This window comes from Cervus canadensis, chromosome 16 (genome assembly GCF_019320065.1).
Source record: "Cervus canadensis isolate Bull #8, Minnesota chromosome 16, ASM1932006v1, whole genome shotgun sequence".
In the NCBI taxonomy this organism is placed as follows: domain Eukaryota; kingdom Metazoa; phylum Chordata; class Mammalia; order Artiodactyla; family Cervidae; genus Cervus; species Cervus canadensis.
Window position 1 is genome coordinate 23596108 of NC_057401.1, and position 14178 is coordinate 23610285.

Genomic DNA, 14178 nt, shown 5'->3' on the forward strand with positions numbered 1-14178 from the left:
AGCCAGATTCCAAATTAGAGTTGGAATCAACCAGCCCTTGGAGTTGGCCCAATTTGTAAAGCTGAATGTTGGCCGCGAGTTTCTCCTTTTGAGGCGTTCTTTCCTGCCAGGTTCCACAGGTCCTCTTAAGGCCTGGATACTGTTCTGAATCTCAGCTGGTGCCTGGGTCCAGGGGACTCAGGTAGAGCTGCCTATTCTTCCTGTAGGCATAGATCCTAGTTTCTCTGTCTTCCACCTTCTAGCTAGGCTCCTACCAAGCTATCTGTGTTCTGGCTTAAAACAGCACCCGGGATCCTTGCCAGCCATAGAATGATGACCTGTAACCATCGCTCGAACAGCTGTGCCTTTTGACTTAGAGGTGGGGCCTCTAGTGCAGCCAGCGAGAGCAGCCAGGTAGCTTCGTACCTCCCCTCCCTCATCCTCCTTTTCCTGACGTGGATTTTCTGAGCACCAGTGGACCTCACTCCTGAACCTGGAGCCAAGTCTCTGTACTTGGGCCCGTCTCATTTCCAGTAGATCCACTACTTCATGGTGGTTAATAAAACAGACAAAACATGTATTCTTTGGCACACAGCTTCACTTGAGTATGTTTCAATTTCTTCATCTCTAAAACAACAGAATGTACCTCCCAGGGACATTGGTAAGATTAAATCTGATTCTGGCCATAAAGCATTTTCACTATAAGGCATTGTGCTAAGTGATCAATAAATGAAATGTTCCTGGTGATCTCTCTAAATCATAAACAGAATGGACACTTGAAGTTATTTGTTGTCAATCAAAAACTTTAATCCTTTTTCTCAGCTACTCTTTAGAATCCTTATGAAAAAGCATATAAATCTAATTTTCTAGGGCAATACATGTTACTGAAACCCTGATGGTATATTAAATGGAATATATTCTAAAATCTTGGACACAGAGGGTGCTTTTGACTGTCACTGAGTGGTGTAAGGTTTCTACCTCTAGAATAAGACCAACCAAGCAGCTGTCTTTGGCTCATGTTAATATTCCCATTCGAAGAGGTGGTTTCTAAGATATACTAAGCTCCTTTAGTTGCTAGGCCAAAAAAGCAAGACATGACATATTAGTTTCAGACTGGAAAGAAGCTGAGATCCCGGAATTTCTACTGAGCTGTAAAACTAAATCCAGACGTGGTTGTGACGTGCAAGTCTGAAAATGAAGCCAGAAGTGGTTTCCTATTTTCGTGAGATAACTGCCCTCTGGTGGCAGAGATTAGAGTTATACTCATAAGAGACATACTAATAACCGAAATTCTGAATGAGCAACTCATTCCTCTTGTCTTTTGACTCTGTATTCCAGATAAAGGTGCTCATACACTGAGCCCATTTTACTATTCTTCCTAACCCTTTCAGCTTTTAGATCATTTGTATTGGGATGGGAGGTGGGATAAGGATTGGGAAATTTTTGAAGAATAAATTTTAAAATCTTGCTTTCTGATTGAAAACTACCAAGCATAAACTATGCTGATTCTATATAAATGTACCTAAAGAGTGTGATTAAAGGAACAGTTTTTAGGGGAAATAAAGACCTAAATTTGAATCCTCACTCTGCCCTTCACTATCTGTTTGATCTAGGGCAAGTCACAACCTCTCTAAGGCTTCATTTCTTCTTTGCCAGGAAAATGGGAAAAATACATATCTCTCTTAAGGTTGTTGTGAGGATTAGCAAAGAGATATAAAACATTTAGACTAGAACCTGGCACATAGAAAGTATTCAATAAATATTAGATATTATTATTTCTAATATACAATAGGATTAGAGTTCTTTGGAGAAAGAAACTGATCCATTTCAACTCAGTGGTGGCTATTTTAAAAGCCCATGTTTCTTTAAATATTAATCAAGTCCTTGGCAAGTGTGAGATGTTATTGGATAACTATACAAGCCACTAATTCTGTGCAGATAAGATTCAGCTCAAGCCAGACCCTGGGAGAGATATACTAAGGCTTTCCTATCATTCCAGAGTGTCTTTATCAGCTATGATCAAATGATTTTTATTCTTTTTCCACAATTTGCTCTTAAGCCCTTTGTTAGTATTAACATTACTTTTTAGTTGTTGAACTACCATGCTTGAGAAACTCAAGTCTGATTTTTAACCTAAGGAAAATCGCAAGGAAATACAGCTTGCCAAAGGTTCTTGGCGGGGGGGAGGGAGGTATTATTTCTTCCACAATGTAGTTTAACTTAGAGGTCAGATAAGGATGTCAGGTTAAAGAAAATGTAGGATTGGAGACTGTAAGCAGAGGGTAGAATGAAGAATTAGCAGTCAGTGGCAGAGACAGAAGCCAGGAGTCCTAACCAGCTTTGTAGCCCCAGGTAGATATCCATGGACCTCAGTTCTCAGGTGGAAAAAGAGAAAAAGGGACTTAACTAAATTTATAAGGTCTTTTTCAAGTTAAAAAGAAAAAAAGATGGAGAAAAGAAGACACACTTAGGTACGATGCTGTTTCTACGCAGCTTGCCAAAGTGCTCTCCAAAACATTAAGCATTTTCTTCTTTGTTCCTCTGTTTTCCAGCCCTAGCAACTACCTTTCTGTCCACTTCATGCTCATGCCTAGCAGCTACATGTGGCCCCATTCCCAGGCCAGGTGAGTGGACCAAGAGTAGACCCCTGACAAGAGGTGAGCCAATGAGATTCTACAGGGGGCATGGCATTGGGATTCTGACATCAGGCCCTTGTTGGCCCTTGGGCTGAGGTGTGCATGGCATTGAATGGGCATTTCCTGCCACAACAGGTCCAAGGCAGAGAGGGCCAGTCCTCGAGTCCAACTTGCTCTCCTTTCTCTGTGGGGAACTGCAGAGAAGAGTGCTCATGTAGCCTCAGAGAGAATAGTTGTCTTGGAATTAGGAATTCCCTAGAAACCAAAAAATTGCTAAGAATCAATTCCCAAGTCACTTCTTGCCCTTGTGTTAATACTTTGTTAAACAACACTTGTATCATTTGGATAAAATTATCTTTATTTCCAGAGCTAGTGTTAGTAGGTTTCTGTTAATCTTTAAAAAGCAAACACATATGGGTAAAGGAGCTTTGAGGAATTTATTCTGGGGCTCAAGACCCCAGTAAATCCATGATTAGTTAGTCCTGGACTGACTCCAAGAAGGGGCATTTCGACACAGTCCAAGCTATTAGAGATATATTTGAAGACAGAAGAATCTTCTTGCTGCTGCTGCTGCTAAGTCACTTCAGTCGTGTCCAACTCTGTGCGACCCCATCCCTGGGATTCTCCAGGCAAGAACACTGGAGTGGGTTGTCATTTCCTTCTCCAGTGCATGAAAGTGAAAAGTGAAAGTGAAGTCGCTCAGTCGTGTCTGACTCTTAGTGACCCCATGGACTGCAGCCCACCAGGCTGCTCTGTCCATGGGATTTTCCAGGCAAGAGTACCGGAGTGGGGTGCCATTGCCTTCTCCGGAAGAATCTTCATAGGTTCCCTCAAATCCATAGCAGCTTCCTATGCTATTTTCCTGGCTCTACTGGGAATTCTAGAGGAATATACTTGATCAGACTTTCTGTTTTGCTTACAAAGCAAACAACTAAGATCAATTGTTTAGTCGCTAAGTTGTGTCTGACTCTTTGCAACCCTATGGACTGCAGCGTGCCAGGCTTCCCTGTCCTTCACTGTCTCCCAGAATTTGCTCAAATTCATGTCCATTGAGTTGGTGATGCCATCCTACCATCTCATCCTGTCACCCCCCCTCCTCCTCCTGCTCTTTCCCAGCATAAGGGTCCTTTCTAATGAGTCAGCTCTTTGCATCAGGTGGCCAAAGTGTTAGAGCTTCAGCTTCAGCATCAGTCCTTCCAATGAATATTCAGGGTTAATTTCCTTTAGGATTGACTGGTTTGATCTCCTTGCTGTCCGAGGGCTCTCAAGAGTCTTCTCTGGCACTACAATTCGAAAGCAGCAATTCTTTGGTGCTCTGTCTTCTTTATGGTCCAACTCTCACATCCTTACATGACTACCGAAAAACCACAGCTTTGACTATATAGACCTTTGTAGGCAAAGTGATGTCTCTGCTTTTAATATGCTAAGATCTAAGATCTTGTAATGTAAAAGCACTCAAGGTGGTATTTTTATGGTCTAGACTCAGGAAGTCCTTTTTGGAGGCCCTTTTGGAGGAAGAATGAAGGCTTATCCAACTGATGCAATCTGCTCGCGTGCTCATGCGGCCCATCCATTCAAACCTTATGACAGGCAGTGTTGCATGATGGTCAAGAGCATAAGCTACAGAGTTAGTTGCCTGAGTTCAAATGCTGACTCCACCCAGGACCTAAACATCTATTAATAGCTTAGTATCCAACTCATTGGGTTCTTTTAACACCAAATGAGTTCATGTATGAAGCATCCAGTAGGTAGCAGACACAGTTGTAAATACTTTTACATAAAAATAAAAGGTGGCCTGTATGCACATAAAGTGCTTAGCTTGTTGGTCACAGGTAGAACTAGAGAGACAACTGAGAAACTGGGTGTGTGGGTTGTCTACACATGGGGAAGGCAGGCTTAGTGCTTTGATAGTAAGACCCAGTTGGTATTAATTAAAGTTCATAGCAACTCACCACCCACAGCAATTGGTCAGTAATAGTCAAAGGGTAGAACAAACCCCAGTGGTTTCTTTACTTCTATATGTGTCAGCAGGAATGCTCACAGTGGACACTGTTCTGAAGACGTCTTTTCTAAGCCCCAGAGCAAGATGTGTTATCTCATGGCCAGTTCATGGGCTTCATAGCTTGATGGAAGCAAAGTCAACAGGCTTGTCTCCTTGAGTGACATGTCAGAACACCAACACAGAGCACATACTCAAGGGTTCATTTCTTTCCTTTGCTTCTACAAAACATTAACTTTACTGGGTCACCACATCTTGTTGCAACAATCTGGCCATCTCTTAAGTACCTCCTTGTGATAACATCTTAGTAGTTACAGCATGTGCTTTTATAGAATGTATTTGTTTCATTTCTCACAACACTGTACACTACTTTTCCCAACCCCTGAAAAGTGTAGACTTCAATAATCTACTGCCTCCAGGACTATAACCTCCAAGGAACCTATCTTTACAACTTCACTGCCTGCATCTCCTTCTTCCTACCCTTCCTGCAGACACCCCCCACCCCCCTGTACACACACCTTGACATTTACCCGCTGAAACTTTTCTCCAGATTTCCATCTCCCTTCCTCCTCCTCTTCTACACAGGCATTTCATCCAAGCAAGCCTCTTATGCTTTCAACTCTATCTTGATGTCTGCTTCCCAGAGAACTCAACTAACTCAGTGGCCATACTTGGCCATGTATGGGGATTGAAGAGAAAAGGAAGCCAGTTCATACAGAGACTAGAAGAGAGGACAGGAGGATGGGCTGGTATTGTTGGTTTCCCTTTACCTGTTTCCACTTCCTTCCAGAGATCTGACTTCTTTTATATCCAGGACTTCCTTGGGACCCTATTAATAAATTTCTTGTCTCTTCTTGAGTTAACCTAGGCTTTTACTCTTTTGTCACAAGGATAATTAATTAATAGATTTTTTTGACATCCTCTTTAAAAAGAGGGAAAAGTCAGGGCCACAAAATCTCCATCCTAACTATTCCCCTTACATAGCTCTACCAGTACTCACCCCCAACCCACCTGCCATCCACAACAGTAAGTCTGAAAGGGATGGAAAACCACCAAGAAAATTCCCCCAAGAGAAGGTGGAAGAGGGAAGCCAGGGCAGGAGATGATCAACAATAATTGATATAATCCTCTTATTCTATGGAGGAAATGGGAATTCCTGCTAAGTTAACCAAAAGAGAAAAAAAAATGTAAAGGTGTAATTGAAATTTTTTCAATTGAATTAATTTTAATTGAAGCAATTAAAAATAAACTTTCTTTTTTAATTGGCTCTGTGAGCAGCAGAAAAAATAAACTATAGAACATATTTCCATGTTTGGGGGCCTCTAACATTCCAATATATTTTAGCGACATAACATTGATTGAATACCTTTTATGTGCCAGGTCCGGAAAAAGCATTGGCTATGTGAAGATAAAAGACTCATTTCTTAAAATCTCAGATGAGCACAGGAGGCAAATGATGAAAAAGAAGACTAGTGATAAACACTCAGAATAAAACTTCCTTGACTTGAATTGTACCAGTTTTTAGTAAAGAAAGGCAGTAGCCAGGGACCAGTTAATGATGCACTGGAGCAATAAGAAAAAAATACCATTTTTCAAAGACAAATGGGAATTCTTTGAAAATTAGGCATGTTTTGAAATGAGGAAGAGAAATTCTATGCTAAATGTAACTATGGAGATCTATCAAGTGAAGAATGAGGGCTTCCCTGGTGGCTCAGTAGTAAAGAATTGCCTGACAATGCAGGAGACACGGGTTCGATCCCTGATCTGAGAACATCCCACATGCTGTGGAGCAACTAAATCCATGCAGCACAACTATTGTGCCTGTGCTCTATTGATTAGGAGCCACAACCAGGCTCCACATGCCCTAGAACCCATGCTCCGCAGCAAGAAAAGCCATTGCAATGAAGTCCACGCATTGCAACTAGAGAGTAGCCTGCACCCACTGCAACCAGAGAAAAGCCTGCGTGGCAACAAACACCCAGTACAGGTGAAAATAAAGAAATATATAAAATAAATGAAAAAGAATTAAAAAGAGAAATGGAAAAGATCAGGCATTAATGTCAGCAGGACATTATCCTGAGCTGTGTCTCCTAAGAGCCCCAGCTCCAAGCCTGCTCTAAAGTCCTCCTGGGAAGTGTGCCACTGGTGAGGACAGCCCGGAACCTGAGCCCTCCATGAACCTCTCCAAATCAATTCTCTCCAGCTCTACTACCGTCATATCTTTTTGCCTTTTCAACCTAGACAATATATTAAAAAGCAGAGACATTACTTTGCCAACAAAGAAATCATTCTTCATACAACATTGGAAATATCTATTCATTTCTGAGATCACACAAAGTATCATTCTATTCATGTTTGCCTCTGGAAGATTAAAGAACCACAGTAGGTAAATAGCAACTCTACAGAGGGATTCTTAAGTGATCAAAGAGGAACGACAGCTGGAGCCCAATGACTTTCATCCCAGTGGCCTGCAGGAGCAGAAATTAACAGGGAACCTCAGTGAAGGCCAATCGGCAGACAAAATGAGATTCTGTTGAAGTCAGGTTTCTAGGTTACACTGCCCAAAAGCAACTGCCCTCAAAAATCAGGTTTGCTTTAAGAACCAGCAGATTAAATAAAGGAGACAGAAGCAGAAGATTCATCTTACTGTGGCAGTCACTCTGGGGCAAAGCCAAAGGAAGGTGACTGTGTTCTACCCAGACTTGCAAATTCTGGTTCCACCTCTCCAAGATTCTACAGCACTAACCCAACCTCGCACAGACGTCTGTCCCTTCTGGCAACCTAGCCTAAATTTCTCTAGGACATGTGTGCTCAGTCATGTCCAACTCTTTGTGACCCCATGGACTGTAGCCCACCAGGCTCCTCTGTCCAGAGGACTTCCAGGCATGATTGCTCAGTTCTAGCCTCATCCTCTTCTCCTCATGATAGCCTGAATCAAGGATCTCAAATCAGGAAAACCTATGCTTGTTTCTGAGGCCTCAAGGCCCAGCATATCTTTTAGCTGTGATCCTGAAGCTGAAGCTCCAATATTCTGGTCACCTGATGCAAAGAGCTGACTCATTGGAAAAGACCCTGATGCTGGGAAAGATTGAAGGCAAAAGGAGAAGGGGTCAGCAGAGGATGAGATGATTAGATAGCATTACTGACTCAATTGACATGAATCTAAGTAAACTCTGGGAAATAACAAAGGACAAGGAAGCCTGGTGTGCTGCAGTCCGTGAGGTTGCAAAGAGTCAGACACGGCTTATCAGCTGAACGACAACAAAATCAGTAACCTAGCAAACCCTGAGCTCCTTTAATACCTCAGTCCTGCCTCTCCGAGCTTTAACTAGAGTTTTGCAGCCCACAGCACTGCAAAGGGGTAAGTCAGGAATTCTAAGACCCCACACTGAGCCCATCCATCTCAAGGCTAAAGCTCTGGGTCATGCCAGAGCTTGTAGAGGCATCTCTTCACCCTGTTCTCACTATTTTCCAGTTTGTCTAATTCTTTACTCAAATACATAGGTCAGAAAATCCCTGTTCCCTTTGTGGGGGTGGGGGTGAAACACTGAAATAATAGAGTTTTTTTTGCAAAGATTCTGACCTACCAGCTAACATATTATAATTGCACTTAGGTAATCATATACACAGATCAACACACATTTACACACATGTACATCTCTGTGTGTATCTATGTATGGGTATGTGTAAATGCATAGAGAAAGTAACTTTAAAGAAGAAAAATAGTGTTCCCAATACTCTGGGTCTTGGTTTATCTCATCTGTAAAATAGGCATAAGACAGCATATCCTGGGGGTTGTTTTGATAATTCATTGAGATGTCTGATAACAAAGGACCTGGCATATATTGGCTGCAGAGCAAATAAGATCAGATTTATATGTTAAAATAAATGTAGCCACCTCTCCTTTCACAACTAGTGTCAGGGGTATGAATTTTTTGTTGCTCTAAGAGTGCTGGACAAAGAAAGCCTGCATGGCCAGTCTCTGACTACCTCTGCAGAATCATCTACTTAAATTGTAAGAGGTTTGTCTACTTTATCTCACTGACAACAAGACCTAATGTTCTATAGAAAAAAGATCTTCATGACCCAGATAATCACAATGGTGTGATCAGCCAGACATCCTGGAAGGCTAAGTCAAGTGGGTCTTAGGACGCATGACTACAAACAAAGCTAGTGGAGGTGATGGAATTCCAGTTGAGCTATTTCAAATCCTAACAGATGATGCTGTGAAAGTGCTACACTCAATATGCCAGCAAATTTGGAAAACCCAGCAGTGGCCACAGGACAGGAAAAGGTCAATTTTCATCTAGTCCCAAAGAAAGGCAGTGTCAAAGAATGTTCAAACTACTGCACAATTGCACTCATCCCACACGCCAGCAAAGTAATGCTCAAAATTCTCCAAGCCAGGCTTAACAGTACATGAACTGTGAACTTCCAGATGTTTAAACTGGATTTAGAAAAGGCAGAGGAACCAGAGATCAAATTGCCAACATCCAGTTGATCATCAAAAAAGCAAGGGAGTTCCAGAAAAACATCTACTTCTGCTTTATTGACTATGCTAAAGCCTTTGACTGTGTGGATCACCACAAACTGTAGAAAATTCTTAAAGAGATGGGAATACCAAACCACCTGACCTGCCTCCTGAGAAATCTGTATACAGGTCAAGAAGCAACAGTTAAAACTGGACATGGAACAACAGACTGGATTCAAATCAGGAAAGGAGAATGTCAAGATTGTATATTGTCACCCTGCTTATTTAATTTATATGCAGAGTACATCATGTGAAACGTTGGGCTGGATGAAGCACAAGCAGGAATCAAGATTGCTGGGAGAAATATCAATAACCTCAGATATGCAGATGACACCACCTTTATGGCAGAAAGCGAAGAAGAACTAAAGAGCCTCTTGATGAAAGTGAAAGTGGAGAGTGAAAAAGTTGGCTTAAAACTCAACATTCAGAAAACTAAGATCATGGCATCCAGTCTCATCACTTCATGGCAAACAGATGGGGAAACAATGGAAACAGTGAGAATTTTCTTGGGCTCCAAAATCACTACAGGTGGTGATTGCAGCCATGAAATTAAAAGATGCTTGCTCCTTGGAAGAAAAGCTATGACCAACCGAGACAGCATATCAAAAAGCAAAGATATTACTTTGCCAACAAAGGCTCATCTAGTCAAAGCTATGGTTTTTCCAGAGATCATGTATGAATGTGAGAGTTGGACTATAAAGAAGACTAAGTGCTGAAGAACTGATGCTTTCGAACTGTGGTATTGGAGAAGACTCTTGAGAGTCCCTTGGACTGCAAGGAGATCCAACCAGTCCATCCTAAAGGAGATCAGTCCTGGGTGTTCATTGGAAGGACTGATGCTGAAGCTGAAGCTCCAATACTTTGGCCACCTCATGTGAAGAGTTGACTCATTGGAAAAGACTCTGATGCTGGGAGAGATTGGGGGCAGGAAGAGAAGGGGATGACAGAGGATGAGATGGCTGGATGGCATCACTGACTCGATGGACATGAGTTTGAGTAAGCTCCGGGGGTTGGTGATGGACAGGGAGGCCTGGCATGCTGCAATCCATGGGGTCGCAAAGAGTCAGACATGACTTAGTGACTGAGCTGACTGAGCTGAATGCTCTATGGCCCTCAAGATGTCTCTAGCACTGTTCTTGGGCTGTTATATCAGCTAGTTTAATCTTCACTTGAATCCTGTGAAGACCTTTTTCTTTACCCTTATTTGAGGAAATAAGGAAATGAGGACCAGAGGGGTTAAGTAAACTGTCAACACACAGCTGGACTGGGACAGAGTAGAAATTGGATCCTTACAGACAGGCTTGTCTGTGCTAGAAATCCTATGTGATAGAAAACACTCTGCCCTGCAGAAACACTGGTTCCACATGTACAAAAAGGCACATGCAGTTACGTTCACTGCAGTACTGATAAGTGAAGTCTTGGAAATCATCTAAGTGCCTATCGATAGGAAACTGAAGACATTTGTCATGGCACATTCATACTGTGGAATACCAGACTGAATTTTCTGGTTTACTTTGGTTTGGGTTTTATTGTGAACATCATGGAACAATGTTCCAGAAATATTAGGTGCAAATGTATGTCGCAAAATAGGTGCAGAATGACACCATTTATTTAAGATGTGAAAAGCTCCACATTTTCAACAGCTAGTTAACTCTGTAACTATAGATGTATAAAATGCAAAAGTATTTTAAAGATCTGAAAATAGGGGCCAAGTTACAGCAAGTTTTGGTGTTTCTGCATGTTTAAATGTTCTGACAATGGAAATTCCTCAGTCTCTTATCTGTGTGTGTATTTATGTGTTTATTTATTATTGAAGTGTGAATAAGTATAAACAAATTATTGAAGTATAGTTGATGGACAATATTATATAAATTACAGATATACAATATAGATATGCAACATATTGATATACAAATATACAAATGATTTCACAATTTTTTAGCTTATACTATGTTTATCATTGTTACTAAATACTGGCTTTATTCCCTGTGCTGTACAGTAGATCCTCGTAGCTTATTTTTTATATAATGGTTTGTACTTCTTACTCCCCTACCCCTATCTTGCCTTCCCACTCCCTCCCCACTGGTAACCACTAGTTGTTCCTGTGAGTCTGTTTCTTTTTTGTTACATTCACTAGTTGTATTTTTTAGATTTCACATGTAAGTTATCTGTGTATTTAAATGAAATATATATATACTTTTAGTTAATAACATGAAATAGGCATTTCTCCTCACTTCTTCTTACATCCTTCAGTTTGTCCATCTTGGAAAAACGGATTCCCCTGTGCTATTCTTCTATCATCCCTGGAATGCTGGTTACCTGTTTCTACAGTAATCAGCCTTGGGAAATGGATCCCCGATCTCAAGCCTTCCTAGCCCCCCATATTTCAGTTCATATTTTTGTGGACTTTAACATCCTAACTTGTCTTTCTTCCCAGGCTACAAGCAAGAATCTCTGTAGGAAGAGGCGTAGACTTGAGAGAGAGGTAAGTATCTCTGATACAAACCAGTTGAAAACTTGACTTAAAAAATTAACTTAGGACCACACGTCTATGGCCACCTAATCTGTAACAAAAGGAGCAGGAATATACAATGGAGAAAAGACAGTTTCTTCAATAAATAGTGCTGGGAAAACTGGACAGCTACATGTAAAAGAATGAAATTGGAACAGTCCCTAATACCATACACCAAAATAAACTCAAAATGGATTAAAGACCTAGATGTAAGGCTGGATGTTATAAAACTCTTAGAGGAAACCAAAGGCAGAACACTTTTTGATATAAATCACAGCAAGATTTTTTTCATTCCACTTCCTAAAGTAATGAAAATAAAAACAAAAATAAACAAATGGGATTTAATTAAACTGACTTTTGCATGGCAAAGGAAACCAAAATAAAATGAAAAGATAACCCTCAGAATAGGAGAAAATATTTGCAAATGAAGCAACTGACAAAGGATTAATCTCCAAAATGTACACACAGCTCATGCATTTTAATATTTAAAAAGTTTAAAAGTGGGCAGAAGATCTGAATAGACATTTCTACAAAGATATACAGATGGTCAAAAAAAGCACATGAAAAGATGCTCAGTTTTATTAATTATTAGAGGAGTGCAAATCAAAACTACAATAAGGTACACCACACAGTGGTCAGAATGGCTATCATCAAAAACTAAATGCTAGAGAGACTGAGAAAAAGCAACCCTCCTACACTGATGGTGGGAATATAAATTGGTATAGCCACTATGGAGAACAGTATAGAGGTTCCTTAAAAGCTAAAAATAGAGCTATCATATGATCCAGAAATCCCACTCCTGGGCATATATCTGGAAAAACAAATGTAATTTGAAAGGATACATGCACCCTGGTGTTTTTGCAGCACTGTTTACAATAACCAGAACATGGAAACAACCTAAATGTCCATCAACAGAAAAATGGATAAAGAAGATGTAGTCCATCTATGCAATGAAATATTACTCAGCAATAAAAAGGAAGAAAATAATGCTATTTACAGTGACATGAATGGACCTAGAGACTGTCATTAGAGTGAAGTCTGTAAGAGAAAGACAAATATATAATATCACTTATATGCAGAATTTAGAAAAATGGTACAAATGAACTTAGAATCAACCCTGAATATTCATTAGAAAGACTGATGCTAAGGATGAAGCTCCAATTCTTTGGCCACCTGATTCAAAGAGCTGACTCACTGTAAAAGACCCTGATGCTGGGAAAGACTGAGGGTAGAAGGAGAAGGGGGTGACAGAAGATGAGATGGTTAGTTAGCATCACCAACTCAATGGACATGAGTTTGAGCAAATTCTGGAAGTTAGTGAAGGACAGGGAAGCCTGGCGTGCTGCATTCCATGGGGTCGCAAAGAGTTGGACATGACTGAGTGACTGAACAACAAAGAAAAAGGGTACAAATGAACTTAGAGTCACAGATATAGAAAACAAACGTATGGTTATTAAGCAGGGAAGAGAGTCGAGGGAGGGATAAATTAAGAGTTGGAATTAGCAGGTATTAAATACATAAAAACAAGGCATGGAACCCAATGGCTTTCCCATCTAATTCTATGAGTTGTTGATGTCTGCTCCCATTTGGTTGGGGAGTGGGAACATCAGATCACCATAGTGGATATTTTTACTGGGCTTTATTTGCTTGATTTAAGCACATATGAATGTCTGAAGCCCATGAGTGGCAGCTTGCAGGCTGTCTGTCCCTTCCATCCATTCTGGAGTCCTTTGAGATGGCATTTAAGCTGTCCTCAGCTAACTCTGTCCCTTGATGGGACCCCTGAAGGGTTTCCTAACCCGATGTCTCTTTCCTATCACCTCCCTATTTCCTGTGTAGGGGAACTTTGCCTGTTTTGATTGTCCTTCTTTTCCTCTGCAGTTAAACTGCTTGGGCTAAAGTTGTGTCAGCTATGGTGATCTTTCTTTTAGTCCCTTTTCATTTCAACATCTGGCTTTTCAACTCACTTTTTTCATTTATTATCTAAATACTTGTTGTTGTTCAGTCGCTAAGTTGTGTCTTTACTCTTTGCAACCCCATGGACTGTAGCACACCAGGCTCCTCTGTCCTCCAGTATCTCCTGGAGTTTGCTCATGTTCATTGAGTTGGTGATGCTATCTAACCATCTCATCCTCTGCTGACCCCTTTTCTGTTGGCCTTCAGTCTTTCCCAGCATCTGGGTCTTTTCCAGTGAGGGGGCTCTTCACTTCAGGTAGCCAAAGTATTGGAGCTTCAGCTTCAGCATCAGTCCTCCCAAATATTCTGTCCTGAATCAGTCTGGAATATTCAGGGTTGATTTTCCTTTAGGATGGACTGGTTTGATCTCCTTGCAGTCTAAGGGACTCTCAGGAGTCTTCTCCAGCCCCACAATTCGAAAGCATCAATTCTTCTGTGCTTAGCCTGCTTCATGATCAACTCTGCCTGGAGGTATGGTTCAGCGGTAGAGTGCATGCTTGGCATGCATGAGACCCTGGGTTCAATCCCCAGTACCCCCATATTCATATTTTGGACCTCCCTGGTG

At 41.1% G+C, this 14178-nt stretch overlaps 1 non-coding gene across 1 annotated transcript; it reads left to right on the plus strand.

The window, feature by feature from the left end:
* The first annotated feature begins 14080 nt into the window (after nucleotides 1-14080).
* Nucleotides 14081-14152, plus strand: TRNAA-GGC. The gene has a single exon. It is a non-coding gene; the product is annotated as a tRNA-Ala (tRNA).
* The last annotated feature ends 26 nt before the right edge of the window (nucleotides 14153-14178 follow it).